Source organism: Helicoverpa armigera, chromosome 9 (assembly GCF_030705265.1).
Source record: "Helicoverpa armigera isolate CAAS_96S chromosome 9, ASM3070526v1, whole genome shotgun sequence".
Taxonomy (NCBI): Eukaryota; Metazoa; Arthropoda; class Insecta; order Lepidoptera; family Noctuidae; genus Helicoverpa; species Helicoverpa armigera.
Genome location: NC_087128.1, coordinates 5634014 through 5658831, shown reverse-complemented (window position 1 = coordinate 5658831; position 24818 = coordinate 5634014). Strand labels below are relative to the sequence as shown.

The window sequence follows — 24818 nt, the reverse complement described above, 5'->3', positions numbered from 1 at the left end:
ATAAGTCATTGCTTCTCGTAGATTAGAGCTAAGGGCAGTTTTTATTGCGGAAAATCGTGCCGTAAATCATTCGGCCACGTGAAACTTAGTTCCGGGAACTGAAGCTAGTAAATGGGTATTGGATAACCAACCGCTGCCTATTATACAGGATTAATGCCCTTTCTCGATTGCTTTTGTAAACGTATTAAAAGCTATGTACTTAGTATTTTCCTTTGGAGTTCAACTGAAATGGATTCATTACTTTTAAGGCTTTTTTTAGCTTACTATGCATCAAAGATTCGTAATATTAGTTTAGAAGAGAGTTGGCGATAATTTTCAGTACGCAAATGTGTTTAACTAGGCATGTTCAAACTTTACGTTACAAAGGATTCCCCCAATCCGGCTGAAATCACATTGATTTGAATTTAATTCCTAAGCAGTAAACAAGTAACAAGCACGATGGTATTCCGAAACCTAATAATGAAGCTCACGTCTTGGAAGTCAGAACATCCAAGTTGGTTGAAGTAACAACTCGATTAGAGCTCGTTCGCGACACATTCGTCAAGTTAATTACTCATTCGCACAGATTTGTTGGAGCACACTCGTTATTCCAAGTTCCTCATTAGTTGAAAAACTAATTTAATGCCGGCGGTATTAAAGCTAACCTTTGCTGAAGTTTGCAGCGTCATGGCGTTTATTGCAAGCCTGCAACTGTTATTATGTTGCGAAGTTACTGCACTGACATTTGCGACTGATATATGAAGGTGCAGGAAAGCATGACTATGTAAGTATCTTGACACTATATATATCTGAGTTTCTGTATAAATATATAGCTTATACAAGCTTCCATTTGCGGTTTCACCCGCGTCCCGTAGTAACCATAAGGGTTTTCAATTATTTTTTCAATCGGACCAATAATGGTAACTAAGCTTAGCACTTTCAAGCAAACAAACAAACTCTTCAGCATTACTATGCTACTAAGTATAGATAAAGCAAATAATTTAGAGTATGTGTACCCTCAATTTCGCATCAAAACAGTATGCAATGTTTGGGGGATATTGGTAAACAAAGTAGGCTGATACATCGACACAACAACGCGGCAGAGCGATAAGCAATATTGTCATATCATTTTGTATTTACACTTCATATCAGAAAATTAAAGGAAAACATACCTACGCCTGTATCTTATTTATAATCTGGAACAAATTCTTAAAGTAAACTGGTGGGTATAGGAAATTGCGCTCCTTGTAGGCGAAATACGACGGTTTTTGTGAGCTTCAATGATCCTCAAATCGAGTTTAAAATCAAGAATTTCTGCCTAATAAATTAGAGATAGGGTTCACAGTTAAAGTAATTCTTGTATGTAGGTACAATAGGGATTACAAAATAATCAAATTGGTCGTTTAAGAAAATCGATTAATTAGGTACCTACACCTGATATTTTGTAAACTATTTGAGGAACTTAAGAATCAAAGTCGTAGCACATATCTGTATAATCGAATAGTTTAATGTCATTGTAATTCAAGGATAACGTGCATTACCTTGAATAAATTATTCAAAGAACTTGCTTCTTTTCTTAAACGACATTACGAAATGCAGCCTTTTTACTGCATATCAGCGAATAAATCCGAAGTACCATTGTAAGATGCCATTTATATACAAAACGAAGTATATCAAAAGAAGTTCGGAGTATACAGATGGTATCTAGGCGAGTTCGTAGCTGGCATATAATGTGGAGTGGAGGTAACATACGGACCGGCGCACAACGCCCGCTTTGTCAAGTGAATGTGAATGTACTCGCGTGCTCTAAACGAAACTCTTGTTCCATTTAATATGATACGTGACTCATTAGCAGCTACTACTACATTGTGACGTCATCTCTTTGGAAAAACTATGGTTGGTTACAAAACCAGGGTTCGTTTTTGTTTGTTGTGACATAGAGCGTTTGGTGGACTTATGAAGGAGCCGGTCTGAAAAGCGTGACCGAACTTTGTGCTATGTTTTACATCACGTAATGATGAAAAAAATATATAAAAGAATCTGAAGGAATGCCACCATATTACTGTATGAATCTTTCTAAAGTTCTCTCGTTACACTTTATGATTACATATTTTTATTAACTCTTTTAAAAGTACCTACCTATATAGAGAACGTCTTCCAGATTTTTCGTTCGGCCAAAATAATTCTACTTGTCTATTCATCAACTAGCCACTTCCAACAGTTTTACCGTCCCAGGGGAATTTTTCTCTCCCGAACCGGGACAAAACTATCCAACGACGTTCAAAATAGTAACACGGTTCAACGGTTTTACCGTGAAATCATCACAGATAGACAGACAGGGTTCCTTTCGCCTTTTGTTGGATTTATGGCACAGCCAAGTTGAAACCTTTAAAAAAATGAGAGAAAAGACTTGTGCGCTCTTAGATTCTAGTTTAAGTGTCTCCAAGCTCTAAGACAAATATCAAAAGTTTTACAAATCTACTAGACGGACATTCCATTAAACTCATATAAAGCGGAGTGCAGTAAAATTGCAATTTGTTTTGGTCCAAGGAAACTTTCAAGGAATCATGCAGCACTTTTAAAGTAGCGTCAGCATTAACTACGATGTAGTGTCGCAACAAGCTCTTAGTTTTACACGACAGTTAATTTATTGCATCGCAAACTGCCGGTATCTGGACACCCGACAAACTTTATAGAGTTTGCCCGTCGTTAAAGTAATTTATACACCTCCAAGGAACTATTAATTTATTCTAAGAAATCGGAAACATTTTAACGACGCGACGCCAGATATTAAATCTTCGATCTCATCGAGTTCTCACTTTAAACTTTTATATTATTGTTGGAATAGTTGCCATTATTTAAATAAAGCGTACAAAACAACAATAACATGACAAATAATAATTTTACACTGAAAATGAATTTTCGTTTTGCTGCCACAATTCCAGGAAGAATATAACAATGTGCGGAAGCTCAATTAAAATGCGTCGGATCATCTAAATTCCGTCCGTGTGTACAAACACCAGGCTGACCATCGCATTTCAGTATTCAAGCATTCACTAAACGAACACTCGCTTGTGTATGTTAAACATTTGCACAATTAATTCCATGCTACACAAATTCGTCAATGAATAAATACAAATGTAAAGTAGTAGTCATTTGTTCCAAACACTGTTTACATAAACGCCGGCCGTTTTTAGGTAAATACAAAATTTCAGTTTCACCCAAAACTAGCTGCTAACAAAAACATTTTCGTGGTGAAAAACTTTGTTGTAGAGACGCTGACTAAAGTGGTACTTTAACACTTTCACTGCAGAATGCAGTTGGAAAGTGCCAGCGCGGCGGGGCTAGACCGCGGGAATTGTTTTTGTTTTAAACGATTCCCCCTCTAAAGCCTGACGGACATTATTCCTCAAAAGTACCCGGACTCATTGGGCGAGGCTTCAAACTTTGCCGGGTCGAGTATTCTTCGGAGCCCGAATAGCAGAGGGCTGTGCTTCGAGACGGGTCTTGAAAGCCAACTTCGAGATTAATGGTAATGGTAGCTCACACTCGTAGACAGTTAGACACGTATTAGCCAGAGGGTTTTATTTATATGGGTCGTTCGCAATGTATCTTAAAACTTTGCCGACGCATTATCTATAGGGTCTAAATAATTAATTTTCTTTTGTTGCGTCTTTCGCTTGCAAGGATCTGAAGGATCTTGAAGGATCAAGATTTAGTGCTAATTTTAAAACAGATTAACATAAGCCTGTTTTGAAGAACGTACCATAATAGCATCACAGCGTTGAGCTTATTTGATCGAAACGTCTCCTGTGAAACATAGTTGTTCATTAAAGTTGGAAGCACAAAACGTTCTAAACTAAAGCCCTCCATTAAATAACGAACAAATTGTCATGGCCATAACAATTATAAAAATTGAGCCTTTTATGTTCAAATTAAAAGGCTGTTTGTTTTCGTGTTTAGAATTGAATAACATTCGTAGCAATTTGATCATTAGCTTAACATTGTTTGGGGTAATTAAAAGTAACGATAACGGTAGGTACTTACGTCGTCAGGTGAGATGCATATCATTAGGTATTATTGCGGGTAGCAGCTGTTTGGAACGGGCCAAGGCGCGGCTCGTTCCGGCTAATGTAGCCAGCACCACACGCGAACGCCTACATAACCCTTGATTTATAATAACAATTTATAACGCCCAGACTTCATGCGATACGCGGCATTTCACTGTTTAAACTATTAAACGTTCATTTGCATTCAACATAATATAATTTATTTATAAATGCACTGAACTGGTATATTTGTTTGTCGCTGCGCGCCGCTTCGTTCGTCTGAAACATCTTTATGCTCAGACGAGTGTACAAAGGCGAGATGACGGCCGACGTTGAATGTGTTTTTTTTTCTTACTTTTTCCCTCGAGTGTGTTTCTGCAAACTTGACTAATTAATTTTAATTAAGAACTGCATGAAATTAATTAGGTGAAAGTTATAGACATATTATGAATATTTTCTTTATATACCCATTAGGAAGTTAGGAAATTTTTCAGTATTTTATAACCTAATAGGTACTGTTATATGTATAAAAAAACAATTTTTGTTCTGTTGCGTATTTTTTTAAAGTTTCAATTTTGAGTCTAGATTTGTAAAAACCGTAGCTTACTTCCAGCCTAAACTATGACAATCTCAAAATAATTCTTTACAATCCCAGACGAGTCTTAAATCAAGTGGACGTCACGTTTCAAATTGAATTGCCATTTCCTCCAAACTGTGCCAAATTCTAACTTTTTACGGCGAAATAAAAGGCTTATATACGATTGGCGTGTTTTATATTACTTTTGAAAATAACTTTTCCCATTTGAAAATAAGTATTATTGGCTGAATGTGTTTTCTCTCTTTGATGAGAGAACGCTAATGATATTAATTAAATGTGTAATGGCAATAATATTTTATGATGCATAAAGAACTGTTCTAATTAAAGCTTGTTGCAAAATTTTTTCGTTATATTCAATTAGTACGCATTTAAATGTAACTGGGAATTATGTTACCTGTTATGTAAAAACTTTGAGACGGAAACTCTACTACGTACGGCGTAGGTACATACCCCATCGATGTAAGGGATTATTATACTTGGAAATCCTTGCTCGGGAAAATCTATGGTTTCGGTAATCCCATGACGCTAACTATGGGAAGTAAATTGCTTTAGTAATGGTTGTGCGGTTTGTATGCGGCCCTTACTGTTCAGAAGCCGGAAAATCTCGTAACTGCTATCGATGCGAAATTTCTTCGACTTTTGAATGTCTTTGCGGAATGATACCAGATAAACCAGATGATTTTCTCTTATCTATATAGCTAGGGAAGTTTGGATTACTTACCTATGGGGAAGGGTTATTTGGATGTTATCACAACGTATTTCAAAAGCTTATCCTTAAAACATTTCATATCTTGTAAATTCTCCTCAATGTAGAACACGTAGAGCTCAAAAAATAAATATCATTTAGTAACAATAACAAACAATGAATAAAGAAATGTTCCAACACATTTATCAGGTTCTTTTTCAGAAATAAACTTGTATCTTGTCATATGTCACTGACAGTAATAACAATGCTACAAAAGAAATAATAGACGAGTCAGCGGCCGTTAAGAGGCTCATAAATATTATATGCATTAGCTGATTGACTCCGAAAACATGTAGATACGAAGCTCTGCTGTATTACCGAAAATACTCGTAGGAAAGTCTATTTAACTGTTTACGTAATTCCAACTTTACAAAAGAATGTTTTGTTGTAACATCCCAGACGATGTAGCCGCGTTCCTTACCTCAAAGTGTAAATACTTCTTGTTTAATTTAAACCTTGTTTCGTCTTTACGTGTAATTAAAAGTACCGACAATTTTGCGTTTGTGGTAAAGGGTTTGATTATGTTAAAATCTTTTTATGCCACGTGCCTCATGGCCGTTTAATTTTTGTTTAAAGGGTGAATGAGGGTTTTGCCTATACAATTCTACAATGAGAAAGTTGTAATGCAGGTCACTGCTAATTAAAAATAAGATTAAATCACACATTTAGTCTATGATAAAGGTAAACAAGATAATGTGTCCGAAGTTGAAGAACCAGTTAATATATTTAATAAATCTTTGTAATAGATAAACATTTGAATAGCCCTTAACACGTCAGGGATTTCTGTTCATCGAACTCCCAATAGTTCTGAGGCTGATAATACAGAATCGTATATTTAATCCCCTTTGCAGGGACTTAAGCAATCAAATTAAACGTCGCGTAAAATTTTACTGTCACTTATATATGCTGTTTACGTTAAATTAAATGAGTTTCGGTGTTTTTCTCTTGGGATGCAGAACTTCAATAATGAAACTATTAATAACTTTTATCAACACGAATCGATGTTTCATCAATCAATTCAATAAAGCCACGGCGTTCTTAAATGATTTCTTTTTATAAGTTTACACGTGTTTTAGATTACTATAACTATTATTAGATATTAATTGATTTGTTTTTGAACTAGACAATTATTTATTTTGGGAACTAAAGCGTGTTTATCAAAGTTTTCGACACCACGTTTATGCAACTCATATATTAAATTTATGTGCCTTCCGACATTACTCACCTTAGCTGGAAATTCTTTGCCATAATTCCAGCAAATATATTATGGCTCTAGCTAAAATATACTTGCATAGTTGCTAGACTTGGCCTGATATTTCATTCAACGTCAGTGTGGTGAATGCTAGCTATTTAATGTATCCGTGAACCGGCGCTTTATTACTATCACTGCAATAACTCATCTTTTGAGTTAATTATTGTGTAGGAATCTTTGACATATTCTACTGCTTATGTACGTATATACGTATGTACGTATATGATTATATATACTTATAATAGAATAAGTTGATATACGGTAAAGAATGTTATGCGATCCTTGATATTATAAAAATAACGTAAACGAATTACTTTAAGCAGATTATCTCAAAACAAATATAGCATCAAAAGTGCAGATGTGACGTTTATTGGTAAATAATTGTATTTTCCGACGCCCACAATATCCCTGGCCATTTCTTAATAACGTTAATAATTTTATAGGCGGCCCCAAAACACATTAATACCGAACTCCGTCTGGAACAAGGAACGAAACGAGCTCTGAGACAGACATTATTTATCAACGTACGAAAAATTTCCACCATTTGCACAAGTTCGGGAATGCGGTGGATGAACCTACGTATATTGTACATACACTTTGTTACAGTTTCAGTAAATGTCGTCATTTAATGAATTAAGTGCACAACTCGTGGCATATTGAGCTTGTGTACTAAAACGGTTATGCCTCATTCATGTCCACCAGCCTAATTAAATTGTGTTTGTTTGTTAATATCAACTCGTGTTAAAACGTCGATATATGTTAAACCTTTTCTATAAAGTTGCGTATAATTAATTTGAACACAACTCATCATCATGATCTCACGAGCCTTTTCCCAACTATGTTAGGGTCGGCTTCCAGAATTTGAACACAACTAAATAGCAAAAAATCTTATCACTTGTTTTGTTATTGTTGTTCACTTGTAAAAATTTGTTGTTAATTACAACGTTAAAATAAATTGACTTTTAATTGTTGAATTAACTTTAGTCTAAAAATAAATCACTTGGGAAATTCACCCTGATTGTCCTCAAAAATTAAGCAAAACGAAACGGGTCTATTAATTCCATACCTTCTTAATGTAATAACCACTTAGATAATACTATATATATATATGTATATACTTAAGTAGCTAGCTAGTATATTAATTCTTGAATGTTATGTTGCTAACTGTTGTTTGTCTTGATTGTCTTTACCTGTAGTCTTTTACTGTACTTATTAAATAAATAAATAAATATCCTAAGTGTGTAGCGACGGCTCCCGTGAAAGTTCCCAAACAAAAGATTAACTGTAGCAATCAGCTGGCCACGAGGTATTGATCTCGGAGGCTCGCGTCACAAGCCACGCTTACCGAAATCCGATCACACTTATCTATATCGAAACCTCGAGGAACAGAGGGTTTTACTTTCCTAATGTCGGTTTCTTACGGTTCCTTATCCCTTTCAATAAATATTTTAGATAAGTGCTTTAGTTTATGGAAGTTTTTTTGAAGTTGGTAACGTATCTGAGGGTTGCGTGGTTGTCTGTTGTCATGTGGAGGAAAAGCCTTACAATATTTTTAAGTTTTTTATAAGTGTTAGTTCACGGTTTGGATATGATAAGGCATGATGATTATTTAATTGCCTTGCAATAATTGAGGTGTAAGTTCTGTAACCCACACTAGATTATAATTAATTTGATAGGTGACCAAGATCTGTGGCGGCGCTCCCGTGTAGGTAATTAGACCAGTAATGCATAGTCGATGAAACCGCGGCACGGTAATACATTTCAATTAGGCCAGCTCTATATATTCCCTATTGATTCGACCCTAATCTACTTCCAGTTTAATCCCATGATTTCCCCTATAATCTTGTTCCTAAAATTTTAACAATATTTGAAATTAGAAACCCTTTTATAATCGCCACAAATATTTAATTCATTAAATTGAGTGAATTTCATATCAATTTGCTGAATTTCCATGCAGATTATATAAGGTAAATATTAATCCATATCTTTCTATTACTGCCCTCCTCAATGCGAGACCCATTAGAGAAACCATCGTAATCCTTTAGATAAATTAATTTCATTTTGATTGCATAACATTTTTAATCAGACGAAAACCATTTTTTCATTTTTCATTTTTCGAGGCTTTAAACGTAATACAGCAATTTCATAGTTTTTCACTTTTTTTTGTTATTGATTCAACTGCTTGATTATGCGTATCTAGTCTTTTGTCCTCCGTGATGATGATCAATTGGATTTGCGTTATTAATAGAACTTGTCAGAAAGATACCAGAATGGGGTGGTTGTCATACACTCTCATCATTGGCCATCCAAGGTGTTTTCGAATCTTACATTAATAAATTTAGCGATTTTATGAGAGGTATTATTTATTGTCAATAACTTCCTAAGAAAACACGTTATAAATGCATGCAGCGATGGTCGCCATTTCCACCTGCGGTGCCATATTTATCAGAGACTTACAGGGGCCAGACAGGTATACGAGCCACATTTCAGCTTGCCCGATTTTCATGTAAGATACAAGTATACATGTTGAGTGAGGTAGGGTCACATCATGTAAAATAGCAATTTATCATAAAAGAAGGTTCGCGATTGTATCCCTGCCACCTTTGTTTTCCCAAAAATTTAACATTTTACGGTTTATAAAGACATCCGAAAAAAGTACTGATATATTAACAACATCAAAAATCCGCAAACATAAAACAAAAAAAAATATCCCGTATCTACATACGATTAGCAAACATAAACCGCGAACAAAGTGATTTAGCTTCAAGCAGTCGCGTAAATTGCGGGAAAAAAGATGGAATAAGTACGACGAACATAATACATATCTACGTGTACATTAAATTATTCAGAGTACGAGCTATAGCGACGCCAGGAACAAACCTTTGTTCAGCGAGTTCGCGCGGATCGTTCCGAGAATGCCAAAGGTCGCGTGCCCTTCCCTTGCAATGAACTTCTACATTTTCAGAGTTTTTAAGTGATTGATGTCGATCTCTTATTGCTTTCATTTCAAATGCATTCTTAGCTCGTCTCTCTTAGAAATTTACAAAATAACTTAAAAGTATTTTCGGTCCGATTTTCCAAAGTAATTTGTAAAAGGAAACTCAAAGGCGCTGCGAATCTGAATATTTTGGCTAAACAGTCTGGCGTTTAAGAAGTCAAACACACAAACTGGCGAGAATAAGTAGATGTTAATTACCTAAGTTTTGATTGAGGTCAATAAGAATAGCTGAGAAAATTTAGTTTGTGGGTCGTTTATTTTTTGTCTTTGAAAGTCGTTCGCAGTTGATTTGCAAAAGCTATTTCAATCAAAATGTAATTGACTGGCGGTGGTGTACAATATTGAGGCTAAAGCCCGTTTGCTTGCAGCGCAGGATAAAGCCGGTCGCGGTATTAATATCGCAGCTAACCGAGCAATGTAATCGCGTTATCGACTGTTCCCTTCGGTAAGAGGTGATTATTTCATTAATCCCACTAGTTAGCACTCTACCTTTCGTCCGGGATACAGTGGCTAAACAATATAACATAACTACGTGTAACAAAATCACTTTCCATAATTAAGGTAATCTTTGATACCTAAATGTTTCTTGCGCTTGCGTATACTGTCACGTAATTTAATTAATTAAGAAGGTCTAATCCGTTAGATTATGTTAATGTAATTTCGTTTAATCTTCCTGATAGGATTTATCTACTTATTTACAAAATACATTGTTTATCATTACCAAACATTTTGTGTTTTGTCAAAAAGCTTTTACTCGTTCGTGAAATAAAAACAGTGATATTTTATGGCAAATAAGATCACACATGTAATATAATAAGCTCTTTGAATCAGCTAATTTTACATCGACTATAATTATACGTAGGTACTTACTTAAATGTTTTACTCTTTAGTTAAATAAAATACTCTGCTCAAGTGTATAAAATAATAATAGCCTCATTATATTACATAATTAAATTAACTTAAAGGTGCGCAGACTCAAAGGCTTAGGAAATTGCAAATAATAATTACGTTCATTATTTTGTCGTTGTCGCGACATCTAAGATGTAGGCACTTACTCAGTAATCGTGGTGAATCCTTAAGAGCAGGCTTGCAAATAAGGAATATCTGAAAGGAATATGTACTTAGCATAGGTAAGTTTGTTTGTATTACGCAGAAAGCTTTACAGGCCCCGCGGAGCCTTTTAAGATATTTATGTCACTCCCCTGTTTTGGGGGAATGTGTTTCGGTAAACACAGAGTTACCGGTCCAGAGGTGACTCTGAGTTCCTGTAATCCCGATATTCGATGAGGAAATTATAAATACCATTTCCTTATCGAATCAATATGCATGTCAGCTGGAGATATGTCGGAAAGCCATTCAAATATTTCTGCAGGTAAACATATTTTTATTCCCGCTTTGTTAAGACTCTAGCCAAGTTTAATATCCTGAATGTGCTCGTGCCAAGGGATTAGAACTACTTCCGAGTTCGACCTTTTTTGTTAATACTTGCACGTTGAGAGTGCTGCGTACAAATAATTGATTAGGAGCCGAGGTACGACCTTTTTCTACGCCCACGTTATATTTAGTGAGGATGCTTGTGTGTTATCTGAGAAACAAATCTAAGACCATAAAAAAGATTGATATTTAAACAATAGCCAGTTATCATTTTATCTAGTTAATTATGCAAATTCAGACTGTAATTGCGATGGAATAACACAGATATAAGACAAATAAAACCTGCGGTTGTTTACTGTAGATTGTTGTGACATGGGAGAGATATCGGAAGTAATATTATTTGGCGACAACAGTCAGGAATCTGTCCACATCTTTGAACAGGGGCTACAAACTCTTAAGTGGATTAAATGTCTGACAAAGGCGGTTTATTGCGCGCAGTTACTCGCGCCGTCGTCACGAACACACGGTCTTTGTTAATACTCACTTGCTATTGTTTGTCTCCTCCTCACTAATCTATAGGTACGGGTATTTTTAGACCCCACTCACCGTACTTTAATGCTAACCAGATTTGGCCGAGACGCTTTTTTGTTGGATTAACAAGCTCAAATTGGATCAAGTCCCTCACATTTTCCGTGGTTTATCTAAAGTAAATATGTAATGTGTATCTAAAGCTGGAGTTCGAAGTTTACAAAGCAAAGTTAATGCTGATTAACCTTTTGTTCACATGGCTATTTTGGTAGTTCCGTTGTATCATTAATTATCTGTATGAGTTAAGAAATAGATGTGACATTACAATTTGGCTAATTGATTTTTCTTCAAGAAGGGAAGTTCTTTAGAGAACACCCATGTGAAGTCCATTTGGAAATTGACATGCGTAGACGTACGTAGGTATTTGCTCTTTTGCTAGATTAGGATATTTTTTGTTCAGCAGTGGTCTTAAATAAGCATGCTGCATTTTGGTTTATTCGTGGATGTGGCTCTGCAATTGTATTCAAATTGTATTTCAGTGTTCTATGTGTAATTCAACAAAGCCAGATGATTCAACAAGTATCTAAATCGTGATAGTAAATCGTAACAAAGTCCAGACATAAACAACGCTGTGAGCAATATTCTGCAGTTTACTGGAAGATATTCCAAGTCTTACGCTTTACTTACTGGGTTAGGTCAGTGGAAAACAGGTCACGAAATAATAACCGATTATGTAAAGATGGTACTTTTACTGATAAAAATATTGAGTGGCAATAAAATTACCGCGCCTTTTATATCTTTTAAAAGTCATGTTCTTGAAGAGCTCGACAGCTGTCTGCTACTTCAGCTCTCGTTTCACATTTGTTTTGTTTCTATTATTCATTTTTTAAACGAAACAAACGCAGTGACATTTACAAATGTCGAAAGTCAACAGGTACACATCTCATTTTGTTCTATTCGCGTTTTGTTACATGATTAAATAGAGAATATTTTATTTTTACATCTGTTGTGTTTTGAAATGTAAGCTTTAATTTAAATAAAAGTGTGTTGTGAAACGTGGGTAACCTTTGACATCCCACGTTGTGTTGGGGAAGTTGATTCTCTAGAGGTCCAAGTACAGTTCGCTACAGGCTACCGTCTGTATGGAGTTACGTTGCTTTGCTATATTATTTTACTTTTCAGGATCGCATTCATTATAAGTAAGTTATGAGTGAATAATTTATGACTGGAGTTGGTTATTCAAGACTAATGAAAATTGTTTTAACAGTTAACATAACAGTATATAAGTCATGCCGTCGTAATGTTATATTTAAGAGGGTTGAATTAAATAATAAGAATAGTTTTTTTTGTTACTATATAATAGGAAAATTCATTTTCATAAAACTCGCTTTCTATGTTTTCTTACTTTATTGCAGTTCTAATATAAAAAGAAGTGTGTCTGGGGTTATTATCAGATTTAATAAATAGAAAGTCATTGTTATAAATGTGTGTGTGCGGTAGAAAAAATAATCGAACATTTAATTACGAATCTCATCAAATAATTTATTAACGAATATTCGTGTTCAATTCGATATTGTTTTTCGAGCTCGCAATACGATTTTATCAAGCTGCTTTACTATAGGTATTATCGAACCAATAATAAGACAAAATAATCCACTTTATTTGAGTGTGAAAGTTAAATAATATTCATTCATAGTGTTCATTTTAAGTACGTAAGTGTTTTTGTGTTCAGTAAATGGCATACGTTTACGATATTATAAGATATACAACATTAGTTTTTGTAGAAATTACATCATATTTCATGTTTATCGATAAAGTCTGTCACAGTAATACCTCTTCAATGTAACAGTCATATAACAGTCCGATTGACGAGCTGTCCCGCTACGCTAGCCCTTACCACGGATTGCTTTTGTGCGGGCATTTATGATTTTGTATACAAACGAGATAAACGCGCACATAATTCGGCTAAGATTCCATTTATTTTTAATGATTCATAAAATAAAGTTTTTTTTTTGTATTAGAAGTAGGGTAACTTTAAACAAAATACGTGGACGATGCCCAATGAAGAAAACATGAAATGAAAAAACTCAAAACAAACTTGAATAAATTAAACAGAAAGTTAGAAAAGTTCTCATTTTGCATAATGCGAAATAATTTTCAGGCCAGTCCGGGGTATGTCGGGGAACTGTCGCTCGGCTCAGCTCAGCTCAAGTCGGTGCAGCGATCGGCGGTCGCGAGGATTTCGGGAGGTTGTGGCGTGACGTCAGCGGCGCGGGGCGGCGCGGCGGGGAGGCGGGCCGGGCAGTGGCGCGCGCCGCCGCTCGCGCGCCCGACTTGCCGCACGTACTATCTGTTGCGCGCCGAGCGCGGTGGACGCGCTACGAACGCGCCGCACGCGACCCTACCGCCCGCCCTTCACGCAACCGTAAACAAATTACTACGTATCCCAATGCTCCTTACGCTTCTGTGAAACCCCACTTTGTTTCCACTTCGACTTATGTGATTGAGTTTTTGTGACTTTTACGTCTGTCAGTGATAAGTGCCGACTAGGGGTAAACGGCCCGTCTGCCGCCCACGGACTGTAGTAGTGCTGTAGTAACCGCGCCAGACTTGCCCACTGGCTGATGCACCGACTCATAACACTAGTCAACGACTTCGGCAACTCGTAAACACTACTATTACACTAAGGTACTTCTAGATATTATGATGTAGAGATTTACAACTTCTATGCTTTGGTTTTAGATATCATTTTAGTTTTAGTTCTTTTTTAATAAATAATAGCCAATTTATATAAATTAATAGACTGATATGATTAATAGAATGATAATAAATGGTAAGCTGGTCTGATTTGAAATCTGCAATGTTTTTCACAACATTTATAAGAAAATTTTCATAAGACGTCTTCATCAACTTATTGATGAAAATAAATTCATTAAATATTTTCATAAATATGCTGACTTTTGGATAATTGCTATAATTGGAACAACAAAAATACTAAATCGTATTATTCGGTACTACTTCATTCAATGATGTTAACTATACCTCTGGGTCTGCGAAACTGTTAAACTGAAACTGTAGTTTTCAGTTATTTCATTGTTGAATGTCATGAATTCGCTGAAAGTTTTCTAAAAATTTAGTTTATAAAGCATGTTAATCTGGTCCTGGAGCCATTGACTACATATTTATCTTTCGTTATGGTATCATTAATTAAGGCTACAATTCTCATTTTTAGTGGATAATTACTAACTTTTCCAAAAACATTTTAGTTTAAAAATATTATATGTCACTCTATATTAAAAATGTAATAAATTTACCCTTCGCATATGTTTGGTAAAGGGAAAGCGTCTACTCCCAGTTTATATATAGGCGTATTTATAATTCAAAGGTTTCTAAATCGGAATGATTTCAGGTGGCTTCGTCTGGCTCTTAGGGTCATAGTCATGGTCACACATAATGCCACCTCTTTACATTTTACTCATGTAAACAAAAGAAAGTCACTCGATTTTTCTTGGTTATAATAGGTATAGTCATCTTCTCATATTTTTTTATTGCGGTAGGCACTACAAATAACAACTTTATTATAATACTTTCTCTTGCAAAAATTTATAAAAAATATACCTACATACAAACAATAAAATATTTGTTACTGCATTCTTAAACATTAAATACATAGAATCTTTGTAGGTATCACTTTTATTTTTATAATACAATTCATTAATTTTTAGAGTATATAGACTTTAATATTTCTCAGTTATGGTATTCACGTAATTGACCCTATACTGATTGCATGTATATTTTGTTCTTTAGAAATAGTAGCTTTAGATTCTTACTTTACAAAAGATAGACCTAATTTTAATTAGGTAGGACTAGATACTGACCAGTGTAATTTTTAAGAACATCTAGTCTTTAGAATATTCTACTATAGTAAAAACCGTAATTTTATTGTAACATCGGTTACAAGGTCTGACTGCATGATACGAACTTTCACATATATTTTATAACGCAAATGCAACCACCAAGGCATAAGGGCAAGTTTCTTATATTGGTTGAAAGGTACCTTTCAGCTGATGCTGTTATCACCTGAAATGCCTAAACCATTTGCATTTTTCTCGTAATCAAGTAAAGTAAAAAAATACGATGTTACGTTATGATCGTAAAATATACACTTTTCCTTATAGCTTACTCCGTAAAAGTAAACTGACTTTAGATATATCAACTATCTATAGAAGTGAATTTCGTTACCTAAGTACTTTACTAATGTACTTACTGTAAAAAAAAATATTATTGTATGCTTGACTGTTTGCTATAATAGGTATAATATTTTAATACATATGGTACATATAACATTTATTCCACAAAAATCACATCGGAAACATTGTACGTAATAAGATGATTAATTAACAGCGCTCCAATCTAACGCATCGGTCATAACAAGGTCACATTAGATTTATTGTAACACTCATGAACATAATTACATCGCATTAATATTTACGACTATAACAATTAATACTATTCAGTAGTTTAAGCAATTAATTAATATGGAAAATTATATATTACGATCTCGAACACGACGCGTGTTCATGTTCCAGGAAAACTTGGCATTTCCCAAATGTAGGCTCCATTCTGAAAAGGTCAGGGTACTGGTTAACCTCAGTAATTAATGAAGTGGTATTTTTTGTTTATTATTTATCCTTTAATAAATAGCCTTTAATGAAGAGCTCGTAGCTAACACAAAGCCCCGCGGATCGCTCCATCATAAAGTTAAGTATCTCATCGTAACAATATAAGATCAATAATAAGATCCATCATGAAGTTTATCGCGTTCGATCTGTGGATGGGTGCGTAACCATCTTTTCATAAAGAGTTCTTCCGTGTTTCAGAAAGCACGATGAACTGTAGGCCCCGGCTGTCATTTGAAACTCTTTGACAGTCAGAAGCCTGGTAACCAATCTTACGATGGGCTATTGGGACGGGTAAATGAGGAGATCAGATACACAGTCGCTTCTTGTAAAGCGCTGGTCCTTGGCTGCATCCAGAAAAAGCTAGCCAGATGATTAACCCTTTAATAATCAGAATCGCTATTGATTGTATGAGATGCATTTATAATCACAAGCCGTCGTTAACATCACAATAGCTGCGTTACAATTTGTCTTTAATTATTTTGTTGCGATTATGAGTATCAACTTCTGTAACTGTAAAAATATTACTGTGATTCAACTATAGACTTAAAGAATGAATTAAAGCTAATATGGCAATATCATCTAATAAAAATCTAAGTTTAATTTCAACACTCTCAAAGTAACAATTCCTATCCAAAGTACAAAAGCTATTCTCGAATTTTAGTACAACCCACATAAAAAGTAAGTTGGCTTTTAAATATTCCTTTATGCATATCTTTCTGAAAAGCTTGTCCCATTTCTATTCAACTAGATAACGCTGGAATTCTATGGGCGGGATTACTCGGGATGCACGATGGCCATTCTATTATACTTGGCGTGATGTAAAACCCTCTCCTTCACTTTTTGCTCCTTTAAAACAGCTCTTAAAGAGCGATTAGCGAATCTCTTAAGTTGACGAAGTACTCCAAGTCTTTAAATATAAAATATATCCGCGACAGTAAATGAAAATAAAAATAACAAACAACCAAGAAAGCGTAAGTATTCGGTTAGAAATACTCGGAATTCATGTTTATATTGGGTACATGATGTATAATTTTATTCTATACTCCATTTGCTTAATGTTTCGTTATAACAGGAAAATAAGGAGAAAAGAAAAAGTTTTGGCTGGAACATCTTGCGGGAGTAATTTAATTTATTTTCACTGTATTTGTTTCACTCAAATCGCATTTGGACTGAGTAGGGAGAATAAATAAAGATATTTGTTTCTAAAAGGACATTCGGCGGTACTTTTAGAGTAATGATACTGACATTACCCATTCTAGAGCATTTGATACCGAGACAAGTTCTTTATCATTGTCATTGAACATGTTCTAAGTTCTTGACACATTCTTGGAATCTACATCGACAAAAGCAATCCTCAAACGTTAACTTTTGCCTTAGTTTTCGCTATACCTTTGATCTAGCTGAAATTCAATATTCTACAGAATACAATTACATGCTAGATCAGAAGCCTGTGTCTTGTTATATCGAAACAACGGTTTCCGTACAAACAATGTGGACCTGTTTAAAATTCACAGCTTACATTGTCTGATATTCAAAATAGGACACTGGGCGATTCCGGCCGTGAAAATTTCCTTAATTGTATACGCTGCGAAGGGGTATACATTACGTCGTTTACCGTACGTTCGTGAAATTAAATGACCAGCAAAATTTAATTAAGTTCGGTTTTGAATATACGTAGAGTGATGCGATTACGATAGTCGGTGGCGCGTAACTTAGGATCGCTCAGCGTTATTAACAACGTATCGGCACCAATCTATTGCTATGCATGAAATATCGTATTCCCTCTTTGTGGGGCACATGCTTTATACATGAGCATTAATTCGCAACGTTTACGCTTTGAGTGGAAAAGCAACTTCCACGAAACTGTGCTCGGAGGAAAACCAGTAGCTTGTTGTGTGATCCTAATAGTTTATTTCTATAGGAATGTAAGCATATTATCTTCTGTTCAGTAACGGTATAATACTTATTATATAATTCTTGAACAACATTCTAACAGAAATAAAATTGCATCATATTTTTCAGCAATGTCGACAAGGATGTTAGGTTTCCAATGTCCGTTCAATATACAATATCTATCTTAATACATTTTCCTTTCCTCGGAATTTTCTTTCCTGAGCTGTCTTATGCATTTTATCTTAGCTTTCATATCGGGTAACATAGCATTTTGCGAACGCCACTGGCCCGAGGTCACCCATCTTGTCTCCGCTGTCACGTATTCCGTGGAGCAAGTTACCGCAAAATCGCTCGTTCCATAAGTAATGTGTTTGCACTTCCTATCTGCATTAGAAAGACATTTCCAAGAAAGTGGTATCATACTAAATGTGTGTAAATATTTCAAGTAGGTAAATGTCTTCTTCTATATGCTATAAAATAAACATATTTACTTAGCAAAAAACTGAACCCAATGTACCTACTACATGATTTGAGTGCTTTTACCGAACTGAAAAGATACAACATACCAGTTGTTTTATACCCTAGCACTTTTTGTTTCCTTTTTATTTGGTTGTGTACTCCGCGTTCGGCTATTAGAATATTGAAACTAAGCTCCACAGCCCAATATTGGCTATCGGTCCACGATGCACTGGGTTGTTGCTATAAATCAACGTAAAAACCAATATGGATATGTGCAACCAACGAATGGTTTATCGCGATATGATACTCGATATTGTAGGCTTCGTAATCGATATGCAGTGTTCACTTTGAGATATTATTTGTGTGATTGTGAAATAAGTAGTTTGTTTAAGCTTCGATCACGAAGAGACCTTCATAACTGTATAGGTCGCTTTTTTTACAAGCAGCGGACAATCGATTAATCAAATTATTCTCTTTTTCACATGACTCCCAAAATTCAAATACGTAATCTCAGTACGTACTTCAATCTATATTCCAAAATGGGTTTATCCGACCCAATTCTAAAAGACCAATATTATTGAAACACGTAAGACCAAAACAAGCTAATTTAAATGTCGTCTCACAGAAACTGATTACGTACGTCTTTGACGCAACTGTCTCTAATGCAATCCTTTGTACGTATGTGTTCCTTCACGTATTGTACGCGAAGCCTAACGTCTGATTGCAATAGAATCCTGTCGAGCTTAGACACACAGAACCATCCTCTAATCAAAAGTACTTCACTAATTAGTCAAACGCTCGCTGTTTGTTCGTCAAACATTTACTGGAGAAATAGTTACATAACTATTAATAATTTGTATAGCACAGGTACTCCTAATCATCTTAGCTGAGGAATCAGCAACATTGTTTGAATAGTTGAGGAAAGGTATTTACATAATTCTACTTAATATAGGTCTATATTTATTTAAAACACTTGAAAATTATGTAGGAATTTCCTAAGAGAGACTTCAGTTAGTTATTCGTAAATATTTTGTTAATAAGTGATTGAAAATGGTTGCCTGAAAATGTTTTAGACTTGAATAGAATGCAGCCATATAATATGTCCAAAAGTCAAAAGTCTACCTACATCAGATTGTGCTTCCGTACCAATTGTATATTAGGTACATCGTATGCACAGCGGACGGGTCTTGTCTTTGCTTACATACTCCAATAAAGTAACATCACACAAGCCGTTTTCATCACAACCACAGTTCACACTTACACAATCCCATCTAGCTACATTAATGAAATTCAATTCAATTTCCCTTCTCTAGGAAGCGATAAATCCGCAGTAGGTAGTTAGAACTGGCTTCCTTACTATCTTCATCATTTATAAGTCATATCTGGCACTCAATGGACTTGCATACCACTTGAATAGTATTCATAGTATTCATTGAATATTAGAATTTAAATTGAGTCGCTTAATTTGGGAGCGAGTGGACCGATGAACGTTGTCCACTGATGTGGAAGAGTGATAACTCTGCGGTCTGTTCTTGTCGGAGACCTATCCCAGTATCTGTTGCAAGTTTCAAATCGTCCATTACAAAGGATTTGTGTACTGTCGCATTGTTGTTTGACATTTATCACTGATCAATGTTTAGAATTATCAAAGTAAATACCAATACTCTGTTATTTTCGGAGTCTGGCAAAATTGGAGTCCCATCATCAGTTAGATTTAAACATTTTTATTTTTTAGGTCCCATTTTTCTTAAAATTGATCATTTATATAAATATTTACTGATAAAGTAAATCGATCAATTTAGAGTTAATTTCCATGTACCAGTTCTATTATTCCAAACAAACTTCGCATTGAGGGAATGCAATTCCCATATCCATTCATCAATGTACTGAACTTCCTAACTTAAAAATTTCTACAATTTCCACTCGAACGATATTTCAAACTGACCGAAGAACCGAATTTTCATAATAAATTCATGCACCTCAAACATTTGCTATAACATAGTAGCACTAGACGAAATAAAGTGGACAACGGTGACGTAGCGAGCAAGGAAAATATAGATCAAGTTCAAACATTTCGATAAAATGTAACATCGCATTCAAACCCATTTCACGTTTAGTGTTTGGTTAATGTTATATTCTGTTAGTCGCAGTAATAATGGTTCGGAATACCAATCAGCCGAACAAAAGGCAGATGTTCCCTATTATAATGGCAATTAATGGAGCAGCTAAAGATAACATTACGGTTGTTTCAGCGTACAACTTACAATGGGTCCCGATGTACGGTAACGCATATTCTTAGACGATACAATGATTTTATACAAATTTGTTATATAGAAATCTGAAAACTTTACACTTGAATAAATGTAAAGACAACTTTTAGCTGCTTGATATTTATTAATTAGTGTGATTATTTGTCTTTGTTTAGAACAAGTAAGAATATATGTGATTACAGTGGCTCTCACAATACTATAAACGTTCTCCGTCTTACCACAAACACTTTTTAACGTCAGTTTAAGACTTGTCTAAAAAAATGTCAAATTATGACGTTGACATTTGGTTCATTTTGCAGCCACAAATTTTTTAGACAAGTGTAAAACAGGTGTTAAAGTTTTTGTAGTAAGGCCTTCTATGTCTTTCTATAAAATCTCACACTATTATCCATTGCTATTGATTGTAACAATATCCATCAATTTGATGATAGTAAGTAAACAGCAGCCTACATATGCCCCTGAAGCTACTAAACCGATGACGTCACTGTGCACATTGTACCATCTATCATTATACATGATATGACGGATCCTGTATAACGGAATAAAAGTTTTTTCGCCATGAAAATGTTGGGCACAACCCAACAAGATTAAAGGACAAATATGACACATGCCAGAAGAAAAATATTATGTTGATACAGACGGAAAGTGTTGTTCCACATCATAGGAGGGGAACACTGTCCAACTTTCGGAACTGTGTTGATCGAAATAGTTATTCGATACGATTAAAAAGAATAATACAAAAACATTCAGCACATTTGATTGCTTTTCCTGCATAGTAGCGATGAGGATTAAAATTTAATCGACTGTGCGATTGGAATGTTTGGCATTTGATATAAACGGCGTGCACTCTGGCTGCAGGAGTTCAGTCCCAGCACAATTATTTGCGTTCCCGGGGCATTCTCAGAGCGGTAACAATGTCTGGTCCACGAGTCTCTTGCATGCGGTTTATTCGGGGATTTGTGGCCGGATGGACAAAGCCACTGATACGATTTGGCAGTTTACTCCGTCAATACAAATCCTTACAAATGCAACCACTTCAACTTCAGTTACCGTTAAATCAACATTATTGGCAAACGACTTCGTTTTGCCGCGTCAGACGACACTTCCTGGAAAGATCTACAAAGATATATATGTTCTTGACTGTGACACATAATAGCGATAAGATGGAAGAAAAATAAAAATACTTCAATGTTTTTATTTAAACTTTATGGCTTTATTTAGGGATATCTGCCTATTTTTTTAAAGTATATTTAAGCTATATCTACGTTTAAAGCGCTACTATACTCACTTTATTCTTCCATGCCATAAATTCGTTATACCAAACATACTTTTATATGAATTTATGTTACAGCTCTCAAACAAACTCTAAAAATGTAAGATGGTACGGAAACGAAAAAATAACAGCCAAAAATAAGTGTTAAATGTTGCGTGCACGAAGTAATGCTTTCTTAAATTCCGTTTACAAACATTAGGAACACGAAAAGGTTTCACATAAAATCTTACACTCATTGCCTGGTAATAAAAACTTGTAACTGTAGGACTATTTCGTTTTGCCAATATGACTGTAAAACGGTGATAGTTACCTACATCTAACGTCTGATGGACATTTTTACTCTATGATACGTTTTATAGACAAAAATATCACCTACTTCGTCGTTAAGGTCATAAAGAATGATTTCCCATAACATTAAAGCGATTCTCAGACGCTATTGATCTGTCAACAGGCGAGCAAAACAAACATGGATCCAATGAAAGACATAAACAGCTAATGACGCGTCCTTTTACTTACGACTGGCGTGATTAATATAAAATAATAAATGAGTAATGGCGAATTTGTTGCTAAATTAATGGATTACTCAATAATTAGTTCAAATCTTTTATAAGTAACAGTTAAATTATTATTTGAAAAAGCTCAACCATTTTGTAATAGACAGGTAGGCAAAAACAAAGAAAATTTAATTTCTGATTGCTATTAAGTATACCTAGTAGACTACAATAAGTCTTGAATTTTCATAATTACTTCTTACGTAACTATAAAATCGATGAGGAAAATCTTGGAAAACTGTCATATTATTTCAACCCAAATGGCTTTCAACAGTTTTAAATGTTTCCATAACAGACAAAACAGATCGATCAACAGAATGAAAACGATGTAGTAAGAATGTATATGTATGTAGGTATGTACATTGTACACCCCAAACAAAACCATGTGCGAATACATTATTTGTCAGAATATTTTTATGCATCTCAAAAAGGTACGTAAATTCAATTATTTTAAAAGGTTTTTGGAGTTTTCGTAAAATTCAACGAGCTATCAATTTTCATAACGTGTAGTGTGACAGTTGCATCGATTTATTACTTCACAGGCCACCGCAACTATGTGCACTGATATTGATCTCGTTAATGTAGCCGGCTCCTTCTTCGTAAACGTACGTCTATACGATATATCGTACCACGAGAAGTTTTCAATTACTTGAAAACACTGTCCATTAAAGTGATGAAAAAAGTAGATACGCCTTTACAAATAAGAGTGTTCACGCAATTTAGGCATTAACGTTAAAAATACATTCCGTTTCCTGAACACCACATCACAGTAAATTAAACCCTTCTGTTCCATTCACCTTTTGTTTTCACAGAACAACCGTGACTTTACAAAAAGACAAAAGAAATTAAATACGAACATTTCCTTCCTGTGAGTTTTATAACACAAAGCGGGATTTTGTGGCATTACTGTGACTCGGATTTAAAGATCGTAAAGCATTATCAATGGTGAGATCAGTTTGATCGCTTATTTTTGATGGTAACAAATCTGAGAGTTACTATTCCGTTGATGTTTCCCCTCTTATCGTGATTGAACGTTGAGGGGCGCCGCCGACGGACAGGGAATACCTAAATGTCGACGTCGTAACTACGGAAGACTCACCGGTACTTACCGTCGCCAACACCACATTTTTGTACTCAAAAACTCCATTTGCTATGAATAATTCTACATTCCTACCAATTTGTGCTCTCGAATTTCTTTGCCTATTATTAGTTTGTAATATTAACAATATTCATAGAAACAGAAACATTTGTAGTTACGTGTTATTACAGAATTAGACATGCTATTATCGTTTTCGCGAAAACATTCATGTGTAATGACATACCTCCGTAGGAAGCAGCTGCAGATGGTACTCCAGTAATGTATGTGTACGTTACATACAACTATTATTTCTTTCAAATTTAAGGTCGTTCCCGATGGGTATTCTTGAGCACGAAACTTGTAGTTGCCTTTTCGAAAACTTTATCTCAACAAGTTTTGTCGTTAGGGTGTGTGGCCGTGTGCACTCGATTCCAAAAGTTTAAATTAGATGCATCGACTATAAATTCGATATCCATATCGAAAACTTTATTCATTTGTTAACTTTTCCAAACAAGCTTCTGGGATATTGTGTTGCCGATATCTATGTCTAAAACGATTTAAAGTTATGCCACAATGGTTAATTGGCAAGATAAACAAACAACCTGATAAATATAGTTATAAAATGTATATGAAAACAAACAGAAACTTGTTCACAGCACAGGAATATTGGCGCCTGAAGCAAGTAGGATGAGTCACAACCCTTAGCCCGGAGTTAGATAATAACCATGCCGTCCGACTATAACACGTAGATAAAAATAACATTCAACACTGAACAGAGACAAGTATGCTTGTATTAATATTGATGTCAATAAAATTATATTCTCATTTATGTATTTTCGTCAATTTCACATAACTAGACTGTATCAATAATTGACTGTACAGATAAAGAATTCCATTAATTTTTATAAAGTGATTATAAAAAACCGTGCGTCATATATGACATCTCTTTATTCACCTGTGAACTTAAAGCAAGCTATGTTTAGTTTTAATATCCAAGAAACAAGTTTGCACTATATCTTCCTGTATCTACTTTAAAAGCTTATTTCAAGTATCCGGAAGAAAACATTTGGGAACTCTCCGCGCTCTTCC

General features: G+C 35.0%; 1 protein-coding gene across 1 annotated transcript in view; it reads left to right on the top strand.

The window, feature by feature from the left end:
• The first annotated feature begins 13832 nt into the window (after positions 1-13832).
• LOC110375681 (5-hydroxytryptamine receptor) overlaps positions 13833-24818 on the top strand; it is a 32880-nt gene continuing 21894 nt past the window's right edge. Inside the window, exon 1 of the mRNA XM_021333905.3 lies at positions 13833-14211. The gene's annotated coding sequence lies outside the window, so the exon portion shown is untranslated. The remainder of the gene's footprint in view (positions 14212-24818) is intronic.